Source organism: Tamandua tetradactyla, chromosome 10 (assembly GCF_023851605.1).
Source record: "Tamandua tetradactyla isolate mTamTet1 chromosome 10, mTamTet1.pri, whole genome shotgun sequence".
Lineage (NCBI taxonomy): Eukaryota > Metazoa > Chordata > Mammalia > Pilosa > Myrmecophagidae > Tamandua > Tamandua tetradactyla.
Genome location: NC_135336.1, coordinates 105,483,643 through 105,504,771, shown reverse-complemented (window position 1 = coordinate 105,504,771; position 21,129 = coordinate 105,483,643). Strand labels below are relative to the sequence as shown.

The window sequence follows — 21,129 nt, the reverse complement described above, 5'->3', positions numbered from 1 at the left end:
GGCTGCCTCCAAAATGAGCCTGGGACTCCTCGGCAGGACAACCACAGGCAGCCTCAACCCCACCCAGCCGCCCATGTGCACCTACGGGAGCCCTTCGTTCCTGCCAAAGGGAGCACCAACGGCTCCTCAAGCGCAGCCCGGCCCCGGCCCCTGATGGGGAGGTCCGACACCTCCGCCCTTCCCGGTGTCCTCCTTCTCCCCCAGCCCCGCCGTTCCGTCCCCCGGCCCAGTCCAGCGCTGGCCGGCCTGAGGGATGTGCTCTCCCCTTCTCCGGAATCCATAAGGGGTCTGGAGGCTCTTGTCTGCTGTTGGCCCCCTGCCTCCTCGTCCTGGACCTACCTCTTCGCCCCCTCCAGAGCCAGCCCCCGATACCACCGACCCAGGTGACAGCCCCACGCCGGCCATCACTGTGGGAATCACCCGGCCATCGGCTGCAAACTGGGCCAGACCCCCCCTGAGAACGTGGAATCAAGACCAAGGATTTCAGCTCTTTGGCAGATTGGATTTGCCTTCAGGTTGAGCAGAACCCTATTGAAGAGGCAGTGAAATAGGGGGTGCAGCGAAAAGCTTACGGCGATGATGGCGTCCCTGCACCACGAGCCTTCCTCTGTGACCTCGGCTGGGTTTGGACAGGTTCCCAAGGCTGGACGATCCCAGGAGCCATGGAAGGGAGGAGCCCCCCGCCCCCCACTCTGCTGGGTGGGTGATGGAAGAAGCCCCAGAGGACAGTGGGGGTGGGTGGGCCCAAGCCTGCTCTGAGAAGAAAGAGGCGTCACTTCTGCGTGAGCAGAGGTTTCCCGAAGGGAGACGAGAGATCAAATCGGAAAGGAGTCGCAGAGGGACGCTGACCAAATGCCCTGAGGAATCCCCAAACCCCCTGCCCTAAAGGGCCACCTCTGGCCCCAATGTCCTCAGCTAAGTTCTCCAGAAGGATTTACTTGCTGGAGAACAAAGGCCTCAGCTCCAGTGGCTGTTAATTATTCGTTGCTTCTCATTGGAGACTTGGGGGGCACAGATGGAAAGGTCTTCTCTCTCTCCTCCCTTCCCCTCCTTGTTCTCCTACGTCTTGATTTCCATCTTTCAGTCAATACACAAGGAAGCCCTGCCATGCGCAGACACGACACTGCTGGCAGCTGCCTGAGCTTCCCGTGTTGACTTGGGAAGGCCAGTGACAAAGGGCATCGGGGCACTTTCTGACCTTCAGCGTGGGGTCCATAGTGTCTGGCTGCTCAGGGAGCAAGAGCCCTTTGGACTCCAAAAGAAACTGTTACCCATGAGAACACAGGTCGCCATGCTCGGCGTGTGTACAGATGTTCCAGTTTTATGCTGCTCCTTAAAGGAAAAGAAGAGACTCCTCCTCTGGAGAAATTCTATCCCACCGAGACAAACAGCACCAAAGGGTCGGAGCTGGTGGTTGATCCTAGGAGTGTCCCCCGGTGCCCCAGCTACCGACGGCAGCCCTGGGTATGGGGACCACGCATGGTGTGGCTTGCAGCAGCTGGGTGGGGCCAGCAGGAGGGCTGAACCCTGTGCTCCAGCTGGGGCAGGTGGTGACACGCTGACCAGCTCTGGGGACTGGAGAGCAGGGCAGCCCAGAGGTAGAGTGTGCTGTGCACAGAGCAAGGGAGGGGAGTCCGGACAACAGTCGAGGGTGGGCTCTGTGCCTGCAGTCCTGGGGTGTCCTGGCCTGGGCACCCAGCAGGAGAGGAGAGCAAGGGCTCTGGCCAGGCAGGCAGCTGGTGGAGAAGGGAGCCAGCTGAAGACATCCTCGGACCTAGGGAAGGGGAGAGCTGGCCAGCAAGGCCAGGTCCTGGTCTTCCGGGAGCGATGTGGGTAGCTCACCAATGTAGGGGAGCTGCCCTGGGACCCAGACAGCCATCGAGTTAGCAGGCCTGGTAAATTTCTAGGAAGGAATCAAGTCTCTGGAAAAAGAGAAATGCTCCCGTGGTCAGCAGTGGCCTGGTAGAAGGAGCAACCTGAGAAGCCAAGTTCCTGAGCATAGGGGAAGCTTCTTTAAACCTTCCTGACTGAGGTTAGGACCCATCTAAGGTGGGGGGAAGGAGGAGATGGGAGAGGGTAGTGCAGGAGTGCTTGGGGCATCTCAATCTACAGGGGAAGCACTAAAACATAACCCCCAAATGTGTCTGTCTACAGATGTAGACAGAGAAACTGTTTTTATTCCAGGTCAGGAAATGGTAAAAAGCGCAACCCTCCCAGGCGCTCTGCTCTTATCGAAGGCGGCAGAAAGGCAAACATTCGCCTCCTTGTTAATAGGCTTTCGCAACTCAAACATTTACCGTAGGTAGGTCCGTTTTGAATGTCAGCTGCTCAACCATCCGCTCCTTTCCATCTCTCTCCTGAACTCTGATCAAGACCAAATAAGACTTCTTGTTATCTGGGCCAGCTTATCCTCCAGGCCAGGGGGGAGACTGCCAACTAGTTCTTCAACCTGGGATTTCCTAAACCCCCAAGGCTCTCAGAAGTTTGTCGTTCCACAGCCAGGTGGAAAAGGCCATCAGAGAGATGGCGTGTGGGCGTTGTAGTTCCTGGGACACTTCAGTGTGCTTTGGAGGCCGTGAGAAAGCCTGCTGGAGCATTTGGTGGACTTAAGCCTGGGAGAGATATGCAGGCCAGTGCTGGCTCGAGGCTAGTGGTGTGTAGGCCTGGTTAGGTGCCCCGCCCCCAGGCCCCCTCCTTCCATCAACCTGCAAATAGTTCTAACACTGAAAGGGAGGATGAGTGGGCAGGAATTGACTATGCTTTTATCCTTTCTTCCTTCTTCTCCTACCCTTTGACCATAGATTCACTTGGAAGAAGGGCTGGGAAGGGTATTTTGTCTAGACTCCAAATTTCTTGGAGGAGAGTCAATGAATGAGCACTACTCTGATTCTTATTGATTTGGAGCACCAGAAACTTATAGAAGAAATGGCTTCTTCTGTTTCTGGAACTGAGGGTTGAGAGAGAAACAGGGTGTGTGGCCAATAGCATCACACCACACCTCCCGCTGGGACAGGAAGGCCTGTCCCAAATGATGACAAGCCCTTGGGTGACTGAATGCTCCCAGCCCTCTGGAAGAACACCAGGCAAAGGAAACCAAGTTTGCCTTGTTCACCTGGATAACGCAGGCAAGATGTCACGTGAGATGGAAACAAAAATAATGAGAATGTCCTAGGTGGAATTATTTGCATAATAACTGCATTTGTCCTTTGGGTGGTTTTGAAAATTTTCCTCAAGGGCGAGAGCTAAAGAATAGGGCAAACTTGCCATCTTGGCCTCAGAAGATAAGCCTGGTGTGGAGTACGAGAGAGGGTATAGCATCATTATCTCAGGCTGAGCTTGGATGCATCATCACAGGGACTGACCCCTGAACCAGGGCCAGTGAGAACGGAGAGGGATGGGATAGGGTTGAAGAGCCACCCCCAGCCTGAGTCTGCTCTGAAGCCTGCCACCTGGCTGGGTACCAGGGGCCTGAAACCTCCCTTCTTCCCTCTGGCTATCCCAGTGTGCGGCAGCATCTCCTTATTGCACAACGCATCTCACATGAAATATGACCTGCAGCAGATTCATGGGGATGTGAGAACCAGTTTTAGTCCAAGATGTGCCAGGGAAGGAGCTGACTCCCTGACCACTTCATCCACCCCAATCCCCAGCAGAAAATTCCCAGTGGATTACTGGTGGGAGTGGGCCAGGCTGCTGGGCACAAGTGGCTGCAGGTCTAATACGTGTGTCCCTTGGCCATAAATGCAGTAGGACCCTGGTGATGCAGTAAGGCACCTACTGAAATTAAACTTGGGTTGGGGGGAAGTGGGTATGAGGAGAGAGGAAGGGAGGCAGGTCTTTCCTGGTGGCAAACTTACTAACATAGTTCCCAGGAAGAATGGAATTGGCAGCTCGCGGGGCCTAAGCGATAGAAAGTCACACTCATCCCATAAGGAGACCATAGACCCTGGTGGCACCACAGTCACCCACTCCCACCCCAGGCCTCCTTGGAACCACTAGGGTTGAAGTTGCTTCCCCCGAGGCTGGCCCAGGGAAAGCAGAGGAATGCCCTGTGGGCACGTAAAGACCCCATTAGCTACTTGTTGGCGAGGCTTGGAAGTCACTGAATCTCTCCCAACTTCAGCTTCTCCTCCTGCACAATAGGGAATATCAGAGCCACTTTAGTTATTATGAAAATCTAATGCATGAAGCATGAAAAAGTCCTTCTTAGTGCAGTAAACAATGGAAGCCTTTGCTCTGCAAAAAAAAAGAGGTCTTTACTTCCTAGCCAGAGGGCTTCTTAAAGCAGATTCTTCAGACTTCCCCTGGGTATGTCAGAGGAAGGCATGATAGAGGATTTAGGAACATTGTTCTCTCCAATCAACTTTCACCCCTTGGCATTCCTTCTGTAGCAAATGCAACTTTACCAGTTAGCAGATGGACATTTTGGGCAGGTCAGAGTGAAGACCAGGTAACCAACAAGACAAGAATAAAAATTTTAAATTGCCAAAGACCGCCAGAAACACACTCGTTGTCAAGGATTGTTGGGTTTATTAGCTTGCTGCAACAAAGGAGACACAAAGGGAACTGTGGGACAGCTCTAATGGGGTGAATTGGGGAAGCATATAATTATAACTAGGAGAGGTCATGGGCTGAGTCTTAGCAGAGTTGGCCAATTTGTAAACAGTGAGTTGTGGAGCCATCAGTTTTGTTATCTTTAGAACACATGACTCTGTGATCAATGTGTCTTAGTTAGTGATCTTATTTAGAAGATATATGTATGAATGAGCTGGTTTTAAAGGAGTTTGACCTTAGAGAGCTTGCATAATATGGTTTGATGGAGTTTTATTATTTATAAGTCATAGAACAATTTTGTAAGTTGTGGTTTCTGTTTCCTTTTAGAACCCGGTTAAGAATAGGTTCATTTTTTTCTTTATCACAAACAATTTTCAAAATATTACCACATTAAAATTATATTGTAGGGCGGGCAATGGTAGTTCAGTGGCAGAGTTATTGCCTGCCATGTCGGAAACCCGGGTTCGGTTCCCAGTGCCTGCCCATGTAAAAAAATAAAACAAAATAAAAATAAAAGAAAATTACATGGCAGAAAAAGTGTGTGAGCTAAGATGGTGGAATAAGATGCTTCAGGGCTCTGTTCCCCACAGAAGCTTTGAACAACCATCAAGAACTGGCAGAAATACCTTCTTCAAAGTTCCAGAAAGCAGTTAAAGGACTGCAGTAACAGGACAAGTGTCATATCAAGAAAAAGACTACTTAAAGAAGGTAAGGTCTCATGGTGCCCTGGCCCCTTCCCCACCCTCACAGCATGGTGCAGAACCAGCCCGCCCTCCCATTGCAGATCCCAGGTCCCATGCACACATAGAAACTTGTATGTCTGGTTGAGTCTGTCATTGGTGGCCTGAGGGACTCACCCTCTGGGCAGCACAAAGAGCTCTCCTACAAAATGCTGTGGGAGAGTGGTCAAATCATGCTGCCTGAGTCAAGAGGTTCGTGGTTGTAAGACATAGTGCAGTGCCCTGGACCATAAGGAAACAGCTTCCTGTGGAAGAGGAGTTATTGCATGCATGTAAGCAGGGGCATTCTTTGGACCATACAAACATGTCCAAGACAAAACACAAGAACAGAAAGGGTCAGGAAGACTCCTCCACCTAGGCAGGCCTGAAGCTACTTTCTAAACTCAATCTACAGATAAGCCCTGAAGGAGAGCACTTACACAGGTCAATCTATAAGGACTGGGAAAGTTGTTTTCTTTTCATTTATTGTATTACTTGACATTCAAGTAAAGCTTTGTTATAACACTATCTAGATACAAGTTGGGGAACAGACACCTAAGAACCTAAATTTCAGTGATAATACTTTAAAATATCAAAATGACCATTTCCCAACGAAAGGTTACAGAAGATGCAAACAAATAGGAAGCGATGGTCCACACAAGGGGGAAAATTAAAACATTCACCATCACTGAGGATGTCCAGTCCTGGGACATACCAGACAAAGACGTAAAAAAAAAAAAAGATCCTAAATATACTCAAAGAGCTAAAGGAAAACATGAACCAAGAACTAAAGGAAATCAGCAAAACGATAGATGAACCCAAAGAGAATAACAATAGAATGGTGGAACTTATGAAAAGCAACCAATTAGAGCAGAAGACTACAGTCAGAGAAATTAAAAATTCCCTAGAGGGGTTTAACAGTAGATTGGAGCTGATCAAGGAAGAATCAGAGAACTCAAAGATAAGACAATTGAAATCATTCGGTCAGAGGAGAAGAAATAGGAAAGACTGAAGAAACGTGAACAGAGTCAGATGAACTTATGGGATACCACCGAGTAAACCAATATAGGTATAGTGGGAGTCCCAGAGGGAGAAGAAAGACAGGAAAGGGCAGAGAGAATATTCAAAGAAATAATGACTAAAAACTTCCTAAATTTAATAAAAGATATGAATGTGCTAATCCAAATTGCTCAATGATCTCCAAACACGATAAACACAAATAGACACACACCATGCCATGTTATAATCAAATTGTCAAATGCCAAAGACAAAAAGAGAATTCTGAAAGCTGCAGAGACAGGCAATCTGTTGGATACAAGGGAGCGTCAATAAGATTAGTGCCAATTTTAAACCATGGAGGTAAAAAGGAGTGGAATGACATATTTAAAGTGCTGAAAACAACAAAAAAAATTGCCAACCAAGAATTTTATATCCAGCAGAAGCCTTTCAGAAATGAAAGTGAGAGTAAGATATTCTCAGATAAGCAAAAGCTGAGGGAGTTCATCACCACTAGACCTGCCCTACAGGAGATGCTAAAGAGAGTTCATCAGGTTAAAAGGAAAGGACAACAGATGATAGATCAAAGTCAGGGGAAGAAATGAAAATCTCAAGTAAGAGAAAAACATAGTTAAATATAAATGCCAGTACTACTTTATTTTTGGTTTGTAACTCCACTTTTTACTTTCCACTTGATCTAACAGGCAAATCCATAGAATGTAATTAAATTATCTGTGGTTTGGGATTCATAATGGATAAATATGTAATTTGTAACAAGAGCTGCATAAAGATGGGGGCGATGGGAGGATATAGGAACATATTTGTGAATACTATTAAAATTAAGTGGTATACAAGCAAATGAAATTGTTAGAGATTTAAAATGTTAAATTTAAGCTCCAAGGTAGCTACAAAGAAAATATTGGAGAACATGTAAGCTCATAGAAAAAATGTTGGAATACAGGTTGCCAGGGGCAGGGGAAATGGGGAATTAATACATAACAGGTGTACATAACAGAGTTTCCATTTGGAAAGATGGGAAAGTTTGAGTAGTGGAAGGTGGTGTGGGTACCACAACATTCTGAATCTGGTTGATCCCATTGGATGGTATGCTTGGAGTGGTTGAGATGGGAAAGTTTATGTTGTTTATATTTCCACCATTAAAAAAAAAGAAGGAAGAGCAACGAAAGAGACAATGACAATTAAATGAAATACATGATCATGGAGGGAATCAAACAAGGTCAGACAAAAGGCTCAAAGGGGCATTATTGGGACATAATTGAAATATGGACTGTAGTTTTATATCAATTTTAAATTTCTTGATAACTACACTTAAGTGGGTACTTAAGTGAATATCTTTGTTTTTAGGAAAGGTACATGGTAGTATTATTATAGATAGATAAATAGAAAGATGATAGAAAGAAGGAAGGTAGGTAGCTAGATACTAGATAAACTGATACAGCAGAAGTGGCAAAATATTAAAATTGGTGGATCTGTGTCTGTGGCATTAGGGGTATATTGGAGTTTTATCTATAGGGATGGTACTATTTTTGTAACTGTGCTGTAAGTTTGAAAGTATTTCAAAATAAAAGTTTTTAAATATTATATTGCCTTTTCTTGATTTATCAATTTTAGACCAAGGTCTATTAGCTTAATATATGAGAGATGAAAAATATAGTTTATTTATAATAACTCCCAACTCATCCGCCTTCCCCTAATTTTTTTTTAAATTTCACCTGATGATTATATATGTAACTTTAAACCAGTAGTTTTCAACTAGGAGTAATTCTCCTCTCTAGAGGACATCTGGCAATTCCTGGAGACGTTTTTAGTTGTCATGACTCTGGGGATACCATTTAGTGGGCAGAAGCCAGGAATACTGCTAAACATTCTACAATGCACAAGACAGCCTTCACAGCAAAGAATTGTCTGGTCCAAATCTCAATAGTGCTGAGGTGGAGGAATCCTGTTTTAACCAATTCACAAAAATCTCTCGATCCATCAACTTTCTGATACTTCCTGACTTTGCATCATCTGTGATGAAGCGTGGTACCTCAACTTCATTCCACCTCTTTCCTCTCAGCCATGCCAAGTTTTGAAAGTCTACATTCTATTTCGTTTCAATAACTAAGAATTCAAAGTTTGGTCTAAAAGTTGGTTCTAAAAGCCACAACCAATAAATAGTGTTAATAACATCATGATTATGTTAGCATTGGTCCCTGTGAACCATGTGGTGTGACTCAAGCCACAGAGAAGGAAATGCGATCCTTTACCAACAACCTGGGCTCCTCAAAGAAGACTGAACAAACTGTCAAGGTCAATTGGAGTCTGTTTTTTTACTCTTCATCAATAGCCCAAGTTGTGCTCCATTTTAGTTTTCTTCTCATTTGAACCATGACATCCTTGTATAGTTTGTTTTTGATAGCGTTTTAAGAGTCTCTTAAAAATTTTGTTCACTAAGGAAACACATTCTTTTACTCCTTTGCAAGATCATCCAACTTCTTAATCATACTATTTGTTAAGAGAGTTAACTTTCATCTTAAAGTCATACTTCTTGAAACCTGTTCCTCTTGTTCTAATTTAGAATGCTTGCTATCAAGATCCGCTGTTTGGCTTTCATTCTGGAATGTCTTCTCCATTTTCTCTTGGGTTGTGGTCATTTGTTCTTGCAGCCATGGCTTCCCTTTGTTGCATCCCTTCTACCTTAGAGAGGTTGTACATCATGATGGTTAATCACCTAGACTCTGGGGCTAGACTCTTGATCCAATTCCCAGGGCCACCATGCATAGTAGCTGCATGACACTTGACAACTTACCTAATCTTTCTATGTCTCAATTTCCATGTGTGTAAAATAGAGATGATGAAGGTAAAAAGTAACCTAATTCTTAGGGTAGTTGTTAAGGTGAAATCAGTTAATGCATATAAAGCGCTTAGAATAGTGTCTGGAATTTAATAAGTACTCAACAATTAATAGTTATTACTATCATTACTTTACTGGCATATATTCTTAAGTAATTTTTTTCAACAGAGTACATGGAAGGTAAAGCTTTCTGCATCTTTTCATGCATGAAAGTGTCTTTATTTTGCCCTCCCATTTGGTTGACAGAATGCTAGATATAAAGTTCTAGTCTTAAAATCACATTCCTTTGGAACTTTGTAGGCATCAAGCTGCTGTTTTCCAGCACCCAGTCCTACTGATGAAAAATCTAATGTAAATCTGATTTGTATCTCTTTGTAGGTAACTACTCTTGGCCTTTGTAAGTTTTTAGAATCTTCTCTTTATGTTTGGTGTTCTGAAATTTCATATCTGAAAGGATATGTCTAGGTGTGAAACAACAAATTTAACTTGCCCGGCATTTGTTGAACATTTTCTAGGTGACATTTGTGTTTTTCTATAGTGCTGGCAAATTCTTAAACACTGGTAATTGTATTCTGTATTACTTTTTCTGATCATTTCCTCCTTTCAATTTTCCTGTTTTGCACTTTTTGAATTGCCTTCAGATAGAATGCTGAACTTAAGTGAATTGATCCTCTGTGTCACCTACATCTTCTTTCTTATTTTCTCTTTATTTTGGAAGATTTCTTTTACTTTGTTTTTCAGGCCTTTGATTAAAGATCTTAGTTTGGTAATAATATTTTTAATTTCCAAGAATTTTTCCTTGCTCTCTAGGTATTGCTTTTTCACAGCAACAGTTCTCATTTTAGGGACCCAATATCTTCTAAAATTTTTCTAAAGATACTTATTAGAGGTTTGGGTAGAGATTTCATTTTAAGTTCTCTTTCATTTCCTAACTTACCTATGCTACCTCTGTGTTCTAGTTTGCTAGCTGCCGGAATGCAACACACCAGAGACGGATTGGCTTTTAATAAAAGGGGATTTATTTTGTTGGTTCTTCAGAGGAAAGGCAGCTTACTTTCCACTGAAGTTCTTTCTTACGTGGAAGGCACAAGATGGTCTCTGCTGGTCTTCTCTCCAGGCCCCTGGGTTCCAACAACTTTCCCCAGGGTAACTTCTTTCTGCATCTCCAAAGGCCTGGGCTGAGCTGCTGGTGCTGAGATGAGGAATGCCGAGCTGCTTGGCTGTGCTACGTTGGGATCTCTCATTTAAGCACCAGCCAATTAAGTCAAACGTCACTCATTGCAGCAGACACGCCTCCTAGCCGACTGCAGATGTAATTAGCAACAGATGAGGTTCACGTACCGTTCATTGGCTTATGTCCGCAGCAACAAGATTAGGTATGCTCACCTGGCCAAGTTGACAACTGAATCTAACTAACACACTCTGGCACCAATTATTTTGTTTCTCATCTTGATCATCCTATTTGGGGCTATTTGTCCTTCTAATGTATGGTGATCCTTGGTTGTCATTAATATTTGTCTACCAAAAACTGGGTTGGTTAATACAGGTAGCTATTTTCTCTTCTATTGTGTAGGTCTCACCAACTGCTTGGACAGGCTAATTGGAATTAGGAAACATTCTTTCTCTACTCTCCCACTTTCTTTCCATCACGCTTTCTACCTGCATGGACTACTCACTCTTCCCCTCTACGTGATTCCTTCCTCAGGCAGTTAGGCCATCCAGCAACTTCAACAAGCTGCCTATCCTCTCTAACGGGAAATGAAATTCAAATGGTCAAACCACTCCTAGTAACCAGAAAGTCATCTCTAGCAGCCAACATATTCTGTGATTTACATGAAAGGTAACTAGATATGTTCTCAACTCTGAGTGGGGTCCCATGGGAACTGAATGCTATCAACGAACAGTGTCTATAGAATTGTAACTAAACTATTAGAAGCAAGAGAAAAGATGTCATACAAGGGGGATTTTCCAAAGAAATAGTAAAAAATGAAGGGAGTGGAAAAGTGAGACTGTTTTGAGCTCTTTGTAACCAAGAAATTCAGATTTAGTCTGCATGCCTGGTCCAGGTTGACCAGTTCTCCAGCTAAACTAGTAATCACCAGATAATGAATCTAGAGTGTTTGTATCTATACTTGCTTAGCTCTTTGTTTTGATTAAAAACGCAAATGCCTACATTCTACCTCCAGTCAATTTTATTGCCTAATTCATAAGACCCATTTGACAGTTTAGTTATTTATAAATTTTCCCAGTCACTGTTAAAAATAGGTTTAGTTTCATTTCTCTGGGTTTTTAGATTTGACTTTCAGTTTCTCCTAGAAATTGAAAGTTGAAAAATCCTCTACTTACTATTAATGAGCTACTTACCAAATCTTACAAACATTGGTCTGGTTGTAGATCAGGAAAAGGGGATTCAGGGTTGTTAAGCTAAAGATCCTAGAATCTGATCCCAAGTTCTCAGCTCATGATAGAGTGCACTATTTCTAACAAGATCAAAGAATCATAAAGGTGGGTTATGCTGAAGTGTCCTTGTGGTGGTTTAGAACTCTATGTACCCCAGAAAAATCATGTTGTTAAAGCTAACCCAAATCATGTTGTTAAAGCTAACCCATTCCTATGGGTGTAAATCTATTGTAAATAAGATATTATGATGAGGTTACTTCAGTAAAGGCATGGCCCCAGGTGGGTCTTAAACCTCTTACTGGAGTCCTTTATAAACAGGATAAAGAAAGCCACGGAAACAAGAAACTGAAAGCAACAAAAACTGGAAAAGAAGAGAGAGACCAGCAGATGCTGCCATGTGCCTTGCCATGTGACAAAGGAGTCCATCTTCGCTGGTAGCTGGTCTCTAGGAAGAAAGCATCATCTTGATGATGCCTAGATTTGGACATTTTCATGGTTTCAAAACTATAAGGTTGTAAGCTAATAAATTCCCTTAGTTTTTAAAGCCAATGCATTTCATGGCATCTGCTTTGAGCAGCTTAGCAAACTAAAACAATGCCAAAGACAACCCCTAAATTTTGACCCGGAGAACCCCAAGAATCTTGGCTTTAAGCCCTGGTCCAAACTAGCAGGCCATTTCACGTGCCCTGTGCTGTGTGGAGACCTACCCTGCGAGTCTCCTTGCCTCAGAACCAGCATCTGCAACATTCTGCTGCTTGCTTGCATAGCAACCCAGGACATATTGCATGTTCTGCACATCCAGTAAAGGGCAGGATGTGGCTTTGCATGGTAGTTTGAGATGATCAAGAAAATAGATATTTACCAAAATATGATCTGAAGTTACAATGCCCAGAGGCTAAGTGTCAATGTACAGCGTGTCAATGTTTTTAACAACCAGGGCAACAGGCCATCAGTTTCACGGAGCTAATTTGAATAATGTTTCCTCCAACTTTACAGACTATGCAAGGAAAGTGGAGTATGGGTTGGTTTATGTGGAAACGTATAAGTGAAGGTGGAAGACAAAAACAACTGCGGGGGGGGTGGATAAAAAAGATAAAAAGGAAAAATAAATGTACACATGTACTTCTTAAGTCCCACAAATCTGTAGGGATTTGTAACTCAGGAAAACCTTAAAGTGAAACACAAATCAAAAAGCGACCCTGAGCTAAAATCCACATTCCTAAATAAATTGTCTTTTCCGGTAATGAAAAGACTGTAAATATACAATATCTCTCTGTGTCCTTGCAGCTTCTTTCATTTCTTTCTTAAAATGTTACAAAACAAACAAATCCTGCATTCTAACCCATTATAAGCCAGTTCCATATCTAATCAACTTGAAGCCAAAGCCATATGGGCTGTGCAAACAAACAACAAAAAAAAAGCAATTCTCAGATAAGCAAAACAGGAAATTGGAGGTTGATGGTGATGAAACTGATATCCAAATGGTAATTGGAGCAGTAGAGTCACTAAACCCTTCCTGTACCATAAACAGAGATTCTTGGAACGCGTTTCATTTTTCGTCCCTTGTGATTTGGCAGCAAGTTGCACCGGTTAGTGCATATCATCATCTTTGTCTTTTGTACCCCCACATCAGCAAAATTTACCAGAGCACAGGACCCCAGGGCACCAGGCATTCCCATCTGTTCTGCCTGAGCTCCATGCGGCCCAACCCTGCAGACAAAGCTGCCGAGGGAAAAGTCAGACACTTGGCTTCCCAGTGTCTGCTGCAAAAGCCAATCCATTACCTAGAGCAGGGTTTCTCAGCTGTGGAATAGGCACATTTTGGCCCAGGTAATACTTTGTTGTGGGGCCATTCTGTGTGTCCTGAGATGTTTAAGCAGCATACCTGGCCTCAGCCCACTCAATGCTATCAGCACCTACCCTCCCCACTTGCGACAACCAAAAATGTCTCCATCCATAGCCAAATGTTCCTCCATGGCGGGGACTGGGAGGGAGTCAAAATTGACCCAGGTGAGAACCACTGACTTAGAGGGGGAAACTTTGTAGAAAGGAATTCAACACATGCATTTTGGTTAGTGCTATTTCATTAGTCTTTGCCAGGGAAAGTAAGTTTGAATCTTGTGCTGATTTGAATCTGTTGTGTCCCCCAGAAAAGCCCATGTTCTTTTAATCCAATCTTGCGGAGACAGACCTGTTGCTGGGTGGGACCTTTTGATTGAATTGTTTCCATGGAGTTGTGATCCCACCCATTCAAGGTGAGTCTTAATCTGCTTGCTGGAGTCTTTTAAGGGAGAAACATTTTGGAGAGAGCTCAGAGCTGGGAGATACTAAGAGAGAAAGAAAAAGCCTACAGAGACATTTTGGAGAGAAGGACCAGCAGACATCACCATGTACCTTCCCAACCTGGCAGAAGAACCCCAGACGCCAGCAGCCTATCCTTGGAGAAGGTATCCTCTGTTATGTGTCTTATTTTGGCATTTTCATGGCCTTAGAATTGTAACTTAATAAATACTCTTTGTAAGGGCCAATTTCTGGTATATTGCATTCCAGCAGCTTTAGCAAGCCAAAACAGATCCTTTGGACTTGAATGTCACCTTCTCTGTAAGGTCTCCCCTGACTCCCCTAGTTACAATCACCTACTATTTTTGTTGCTTATCATATTTATTGCTTCATATGCTGTCTCCCCTGCTAGAACATACACCCCATGAGGGCAGTTCCTGGAACATTGTAGGTGCTCAAAAAGCATTTTGTCCAGTAAATAAGCTGATGAAAATCAAATTTCAAAAGGTGTAAAAACCATAAGGAAAATGCATTTCCCAAGTCACCAGGACAACTGGGAGAGGAAGTTCCAGGCGTCTTCTATTCCGCAGGCCCATAGCCCACAAGGCTCTAGGGTCTTTCTCTCCCCCTGCTCTACTTCACTACAGGCATGGCAGTGACAATGCTGGGTGGGAGAGGAGGGGTTGTCTCCTTCCCATCTCTCTTCAAAAGCAGAGACTCTTTACCATAAGCCCCCAAGAGATGCCTTCCCATCATACCTCCTTGGCCAAAACCAAGTCCCAAGCCCATGCCTAAATCGATCATTTGCAGAGGAAATGGTTGAATAATTGGATACTTTTCCTGAAAAGTGGAGATTTGAACAAAATCATAGTCCTGTTCCCAAGGAGGAAGGGGAGGATGTCGTCAAGGAGCCTTGCTGCACCAAGTCCCTGAGACGTCTAGACCAGTGCTGTCAGGTTCACCTCCAGGCATAAGGGATCAGTGGCCACAGGTCATACAGCCAGAGAGATTTTTCTTGAGCAATGCCATCCCCCTCTCAGCATCCTGCCCCCTCTGGCTACCCTTCTATCTTTGGTGTCCATCCTGTGCCCTCTTCCATAAGGCGTTGGGGTCAGCAGTCACTAATCCTAACCATTAAGTAGCAATGGCTCATTCTCTGGGGACATTAGAACTTGCCTGGGGGTCCCAATGTCTTAAAAGTCTTCCAGACCCAAAGGAGTTAACCAATGGCTAAACAACAAGCTAATGAATAAGATACTTATATAAGGACAGAATTCTCTAGATGTCTCCCAAATCACCCCTTGCAGGCCCTGCCTCCTCTACGCTTTTTCACATCAATACGGAATCCTCTCTGGAGCCTCCTCACTGCCTCCTTCCCACCATACCACCAATGCCTGCCCCAGGAAGTGCTTAGTTGTCTCTGTTAAATGAAAAAACTGATTCCTTTTTTGGGGGGGACAAGGCTTATCTAGCGCTGGGCATCATGGGATATGGGATATTACTTTTTCCAAGGATGAGTGATACCTTGTTAGAACCTTCTGGCCCTATAGCTGAGAGGAGACAGCATCTAGCATCATCTATATTCTTATTACCAAGACCCTTTCCAGTCCTTGGAGACTGGCTGCAGTGTCCACAAGGAGGCTGACACCTTGGGTCCTGGTCCTGGGGGGTTATATGTCACACACCCCCGGCATTCCAGACCATCTGGTGAAAGCACTCCTGCTGGAGGACCTGGTCAGTGAATGACCAGAGACCAGTGAGGGCCCATCAAGCCTGAGCAGGAAAACCTGCATTGTTCCAGCTGAAAAAGGATTCCCAGGCCTCTGGCCCTTGCTGAGACCAGTTGGGGTAGAAGAAAGAGAATTCAGTTGAGCTGAGGTCCACAGAATTACAGCTTCCTTACTACTTGGTGACCTGGAACAAGTTAACCTCACAGAGACTCAGTTTACCATCTATAAAGGTTAATAAAGGTTAATGCCACCCACCTCAAAGGGATATTGGGGATTAAATGAGATCATAGGTGCCCAGTGCCTGGCATATAGTAGATGTGCAGTAAAAGCCCTTCTCCTGCCCTGCTCCTGCCTTCTTCCCTAATACAGAATTGATAGCATTTTCTGAAACTCCCTGCCATATGGACCTCTAGGGCCCAGGCTAGACGTTGTCCTGTGGATCCTGAAGACTTGTTCTTAGAAGGCTCCTTCCCACTTTGTCCTGAGACTTCCAAGAGCTATGTAATGGACCCAATCTGCTGCCCTAACCCCTTGGCTGCCTAGTCTGTGAGCCAATGTAATGCTGACCTCTGGCAGCACTACAGCCCCAGTGCACAACTGGCCCAAGGCAGGGCTCCTTCTGTCACCTTGGGGCATCCAAAGTTCCCTGCCGTGGCCTGAGCCAGGGAGTCCCTGTTCTTCTACAAGCATCTCAGTTGAAGGGGAAGTCTTTCCCCCAATGTGGTTAAATCTGTATGTCATCCATGTGTGTGTTTTCTTGACCATTATGGGTTGATTGTCCTACTCTCTGTCTCCTCTATCAGTTGGGGTAAAGCTAAGCTACTGTGGCTTCCAGACCACAGAAGTTTATTTCTTTCTTAAAAAGAATCCCAGGTAGGTGGGGCAAGCTGTGTTCCATACAGCCACTCGGAACCCTGGTTCCCTCCCCTGTGTTCCCCCACCCCCTAGAACTTTCTCATTGCCCTCAGATTGAAGTTGAATTACCACCAAGTCTGGATTCCAGCCAGCAGGAAGGGGAAAGTGTGTGGAGGAGATGAGAACTGCTTGGTAGCGTTACTCCTTGACCCAAAAGCAGCACTCACTTTCCTACTCACACTCCATTAGCACTCACTTTCCCACTCACTGGCCATGGGGAAATCAGTCCCACAGCCACACCTTACTGCTAGAAGGGCTAGCAGGCATGAGAAGTAGGGAGATGTGACATTGGTGGTTGACCAGTTACCTTCACCGCACTTTGCTAACATTTCCTGAATGTTGTGCCAAACTGCCATCACTTCTACCCAGGAGAATCCTTAATCCACCAGGGAAAACACATAGCAGGAATCCCATGTGCTGAGTTGAAATTGAGGGTGCCCATATGATTGGATACAGGAGACGTTTGAATTTATCAAATGGACAAGAGGAAGAAGGACATGGCAATGGTCTCACGTGGTCTTAAATCCTCATGCCTTTGTGTTCATTAATCCTTCAGAAAATACGTGAACTAGATTCTGGCCATTTGTGGCCATTAGCGATCCTTTATCAGTCTGCAAGAGTCTAAGGTACCAAGCACCCCGGCTCACCACCCCACTGTGGAGGGCCCTGGGTTTGCTTCAGTTGGCAGAAGAGACTTTCTCATTGGCAGAAGGAAACCTTTACTAATTCAAAGCCAAAGGCATTTTCAATGAGTTACCACTGAAGCGAAAGTTGATTTAAATGTTTCATGACTCAATAACAATCTGGTGTCATTATTTGTATTTATTGTCTCTTATTTATTAAGAAATTGATAATATATCATGATTTCTTATTTATCAATATTTCTCAGCTTGGAGAAACCCTAGAAACCCACAGACACCATGTGAGCTGTCTGTCCTTCTTCCCATGTCTCTCAGGCACAGCTGCCTCTTGGGGACATGGCACACGGTGCAGTCCCTCTTTCCCTTACCTGGGAATTGTCCACACAGTCTTGTTACCAACATCCCTTGTGCAGCCTCACCCTTCCCAAGACTTCTGTGTTCACAGCACTCCCATTATTCACTCAGCCTCCAAAATCCAGGAGCAGTCTCCTCATCTCCCAAGACTGCAGAGAAATGCCAACTTGGATTTCTTTTTGTGGCTCCTCCTTCTACCTCATCTGTTATGGGTGGAATTATGTCCCCGCCCCCAAAAGCCATATTCAAGCCCCAATCCCTGGGCCTGTGAATGTGATCCTATTTGGAAGGAAAGCCTTTGAATATGTGATCAGTTAGGGTGAAACCAAAGTGAATTAGCGTGGATCCTAATCCAATATGACTGGTGCCCTTATAAGGGGAGGAAAAGTGAACACCGAGACACATGGACGTGAGGACATAAGAGGCACATTTGGAAGTGCTGCAGCTGCACGTCAAGGAATGACAAGGGCTGCTGGCAAATCCCCAGAGACTGGAACTGACCAGGAAGGATGGTCCCTGCAGTCTTCAGAGGGAGCACAACCCTGCTGACACCTTGATGTCAGACAGCACATTCCTGATGTTGTAAGCCATCAAGTTTGTGGTATTTTGCGATGGCAGCACCAGGAAACCAATACAATTAGTATTATTTCACTTGAAAAGATTAATGTTTAAAGGACATTTTAAATGTAAAAGAAATGTCAGGTGTCCTTTCTGCCATTTCAAAACTTCCCTCCAAATTAAAGACAGTCGACATGGACCTCTGAGAATAAATTGGTGCTTCTCGTTGCGAAAATCTTCCTTGTCATGCGTATTTAAAACCCGTATTTATTTTCTTCTTATGACCCTGAAGCAGCCAGCAATGGACTAAAAATTATTTTCCACTTGAGTAACACACTGGAAACTGTTCCCCCAAAAATTCAGTTAGCTTCAAATGCTGGTAAACCCCACCGAGATAGTCATGTTGTCCTTTAGTAAGGATAAAAAATAATAGCCTTGAGCTAATTTGGTGTTATATCATATCTATACCTGGGTGTCCCCTCAAATAAATATTTTTGAAGTTTAGCCAGAACTGAATAAACATAGCCAATTCACATTGAAAAATGTATCTTAAGCCACAGCTGTGCATTAACTCTGAGTCCTCTGAAACCTTCTCCTACCCTGCAGAGACCTCCCTCTTCCCTTGAAGCCATGACGTGGGAAGCTGGGAATTGTTGAGGGGTCCCACCAAGCCAGGCCTCTGTCCTCAGGGCTCCAGAGAGCTCCAGAATCCAGAAAGCTCCAGAGTCTGCTTAATTCTAAGAGTTATACAGGATGAGGTTTCCTTTTCCCTCTGGCTTCTGGGAAACTGCCTTTTCCTGCTCCCACGGGATTCATCAGGAACCATATATGTTATGCTTGTGGGACAAGTTGCATTTTTAATTGCCGTTATGGCCTTGGCATAGCAAAGAACAGGACGTGCCACTAAGGGACTCTTCCGCTTTGCCTGCTGTAGCTCTCACAGGCTACACTGGGCAGAGATGTTGGAGGGGACCTGCAGAGAAGATACAAAGGGGCAAGGTGGGTGGCCCAGCCTGGCCAGACTGAATTTCATCAGTATGTCCCTTCTTGCTTCCAAGATGGCAGCACTTCCCTGGCCAGAAGTCCTACTGCTGGTCAGGCTGATAGGATCAGCATCTCACCACCCTCATGTGAGAGTGGGTATGAAATACATATATGGCAAAGGCCAGTCCTGCTAGAGCCAGGAAAATGCTGACACAGCACATTAGGAAATCGTATTCACTCCTTCTGTCAGCATTCACTAAGTACCTGCTATGTGCCAGGAACAGTGGGGCTGCTCAGCAAAACAAAACATGGTCCCTGCCCTCCAGGCGGGAGGCAGACACAAGTTGTATTTATTTTAGGATTTTTAATAGTCTCAATACAGTCCTGGTCACAGAGCAGAGATTTGATGAAGATTTTTAAATTGTATGTACGTGAGTAAGAGCAGGAGAGAGAAAGAGGGAGGGGGTACATGAGAGAACTAGTTCTTGACATGCCCAGTAGAAACCTTTATAAAACAAACCTACATCATTTGTTTCTCCAACAATTGTCTCCAACACTTCATTAGGGAGGAAAAAAAAAACTAGTTTGCCTCTTGAGAGTTGATACCATATTGTTTTTCAATGTTTTAGACATAAATAAACACCGTCTTTTGTTAAGCCCCATTCCACTTAAGAATCATCTGTCTCGATCTTGGATGCACATTTATGTTTCTTATACAAAAAAAGAGAAAAACACTAAACAGACTTTGGTGACCATTTCATCAAACTTGAGAGGACAGAGAAAGGCTCAGCTTTCAGACTTTATCAGCCTTTGGAAGTGTTTCCATACTTTGGTGTTATCTGATAGCAATTATAGAGCACAGGAAATGCTTCCTGTTGGCCAGCCTCTCTGCCACAGGGGAAAGAAGATAATTTGGTGAGGGGGGCCAGACAGGGGGTTGGGGGTTATATGGAAATTTTGATCAGGGCATTGAAAAGTTGAGTAAAATCCTTCATTATCAAAATGAAATAGAACTAGTAACAACCTTAAAAGTAGTTCAAAACAAGAGAGCCTCCTTCCCAATGAGACTCCCCAGCCCTGTTTATTTAAGTAATTCCAGAACAGCAAGAAAGTTCCCCAAGTAGTTTATTTTAGGAACACACCCCATGAACACTAGCTGAATTACCTTTCACCTATCCTGCCAACACCTCTGCCCCAATTTTATTCCTTTATTTACTGCTTACTTAATCCTGCAGGGTCAAAATTCCATTCATAATGACAGATGACCTACCAAACTCAAAAATGCCCATGTCATAAGCCTCCTCCCTAACATCACAATTGCACTCTTGTTCCTAGCATGCTCTTTGTGTGCTGCTGCAGGTATTTCTTGGAAGTCTTGCTCTGCCCCATTGCTGTTTCAGTGTAGGATGAAAGGCGCTTACAGTGTTATTTCATCATGTTCCTACTGGGGGGGCCACCTTCTGCTGTCTGCATAAAACAGGGTCAAAAAGGAGTGGAGGGGAGGATTGTGAGAACAGGACAGAGAAGGAAGCCCCAGAAATCAATCCCTACACCAAAAATAACTATTGAAATGATGAGAACTGTCTGAATAAACTATTTTGAAGCTCTAGAGTCTAGTGGAACACTGTGCAGCATCCAGGGAAGAACTGGAGAAGGTACTGGTAAATTGAGGTAAATACAAGTGAATTTCACCCTCCTTGCAGTGACTGTTGTCACCCACCCACCCCACTGCTTAACAGGCAGCAGTGGTAACTGCAGCCCAGGCTCCTGGTGCAGTTTGCTTGTGCCGGAGTGAGCTATAAGGGCCTAGTCCTCCAGCATGCAGGGTGTGTGCTCTCATTGCAGATCAGTGCTTTTGATCAACATCTTCAGATGGTTGGGATCATCGTTCCAAGCCCCCTCAGACAAAAGCTACAGAGGGGTCTTAAAGAGGCAGCACCTTTTTCTTTCTAATCTCTTTTTTTCTACATTCCCCACTTGGGAGCAAAAAAGTTTGGAAAAGTCACAGATTGATGTCTCCAGCTCTCAAAAAATTAAAAAAAAAAAAAAAACTTAACAATCCCAGAGGAGTGGGAGAACCAGATTTTCAGAGTCATAACAAGTTACAATATTTTGAAAGTCCAGTTGTCAATTACAAAACA

General features: G+C 44.4%; 1 long non-coding RNA gene and 1 pseudogene across 1 annotated transcript in view; both read right to left on the bottom strand.

The window, feature by feature from the left end:
* Window positions 1-21,129, bottom strand: part of LOC143648109 (uncharacterized) — a 74,075-nt gene that overhangs the window by 9,209 nt on the left and 43,737 nt on the right. The gene's annotated exons all lie outside the window — the stretch shown is intronic.
* Window positions 127-21,129, bottom strand: part of LOC143648876 (putative E3 ubiquitin-protein ligase TRIML2) — a 55,088-nt pseudogene continuing 34,085 nt past the window's right edge.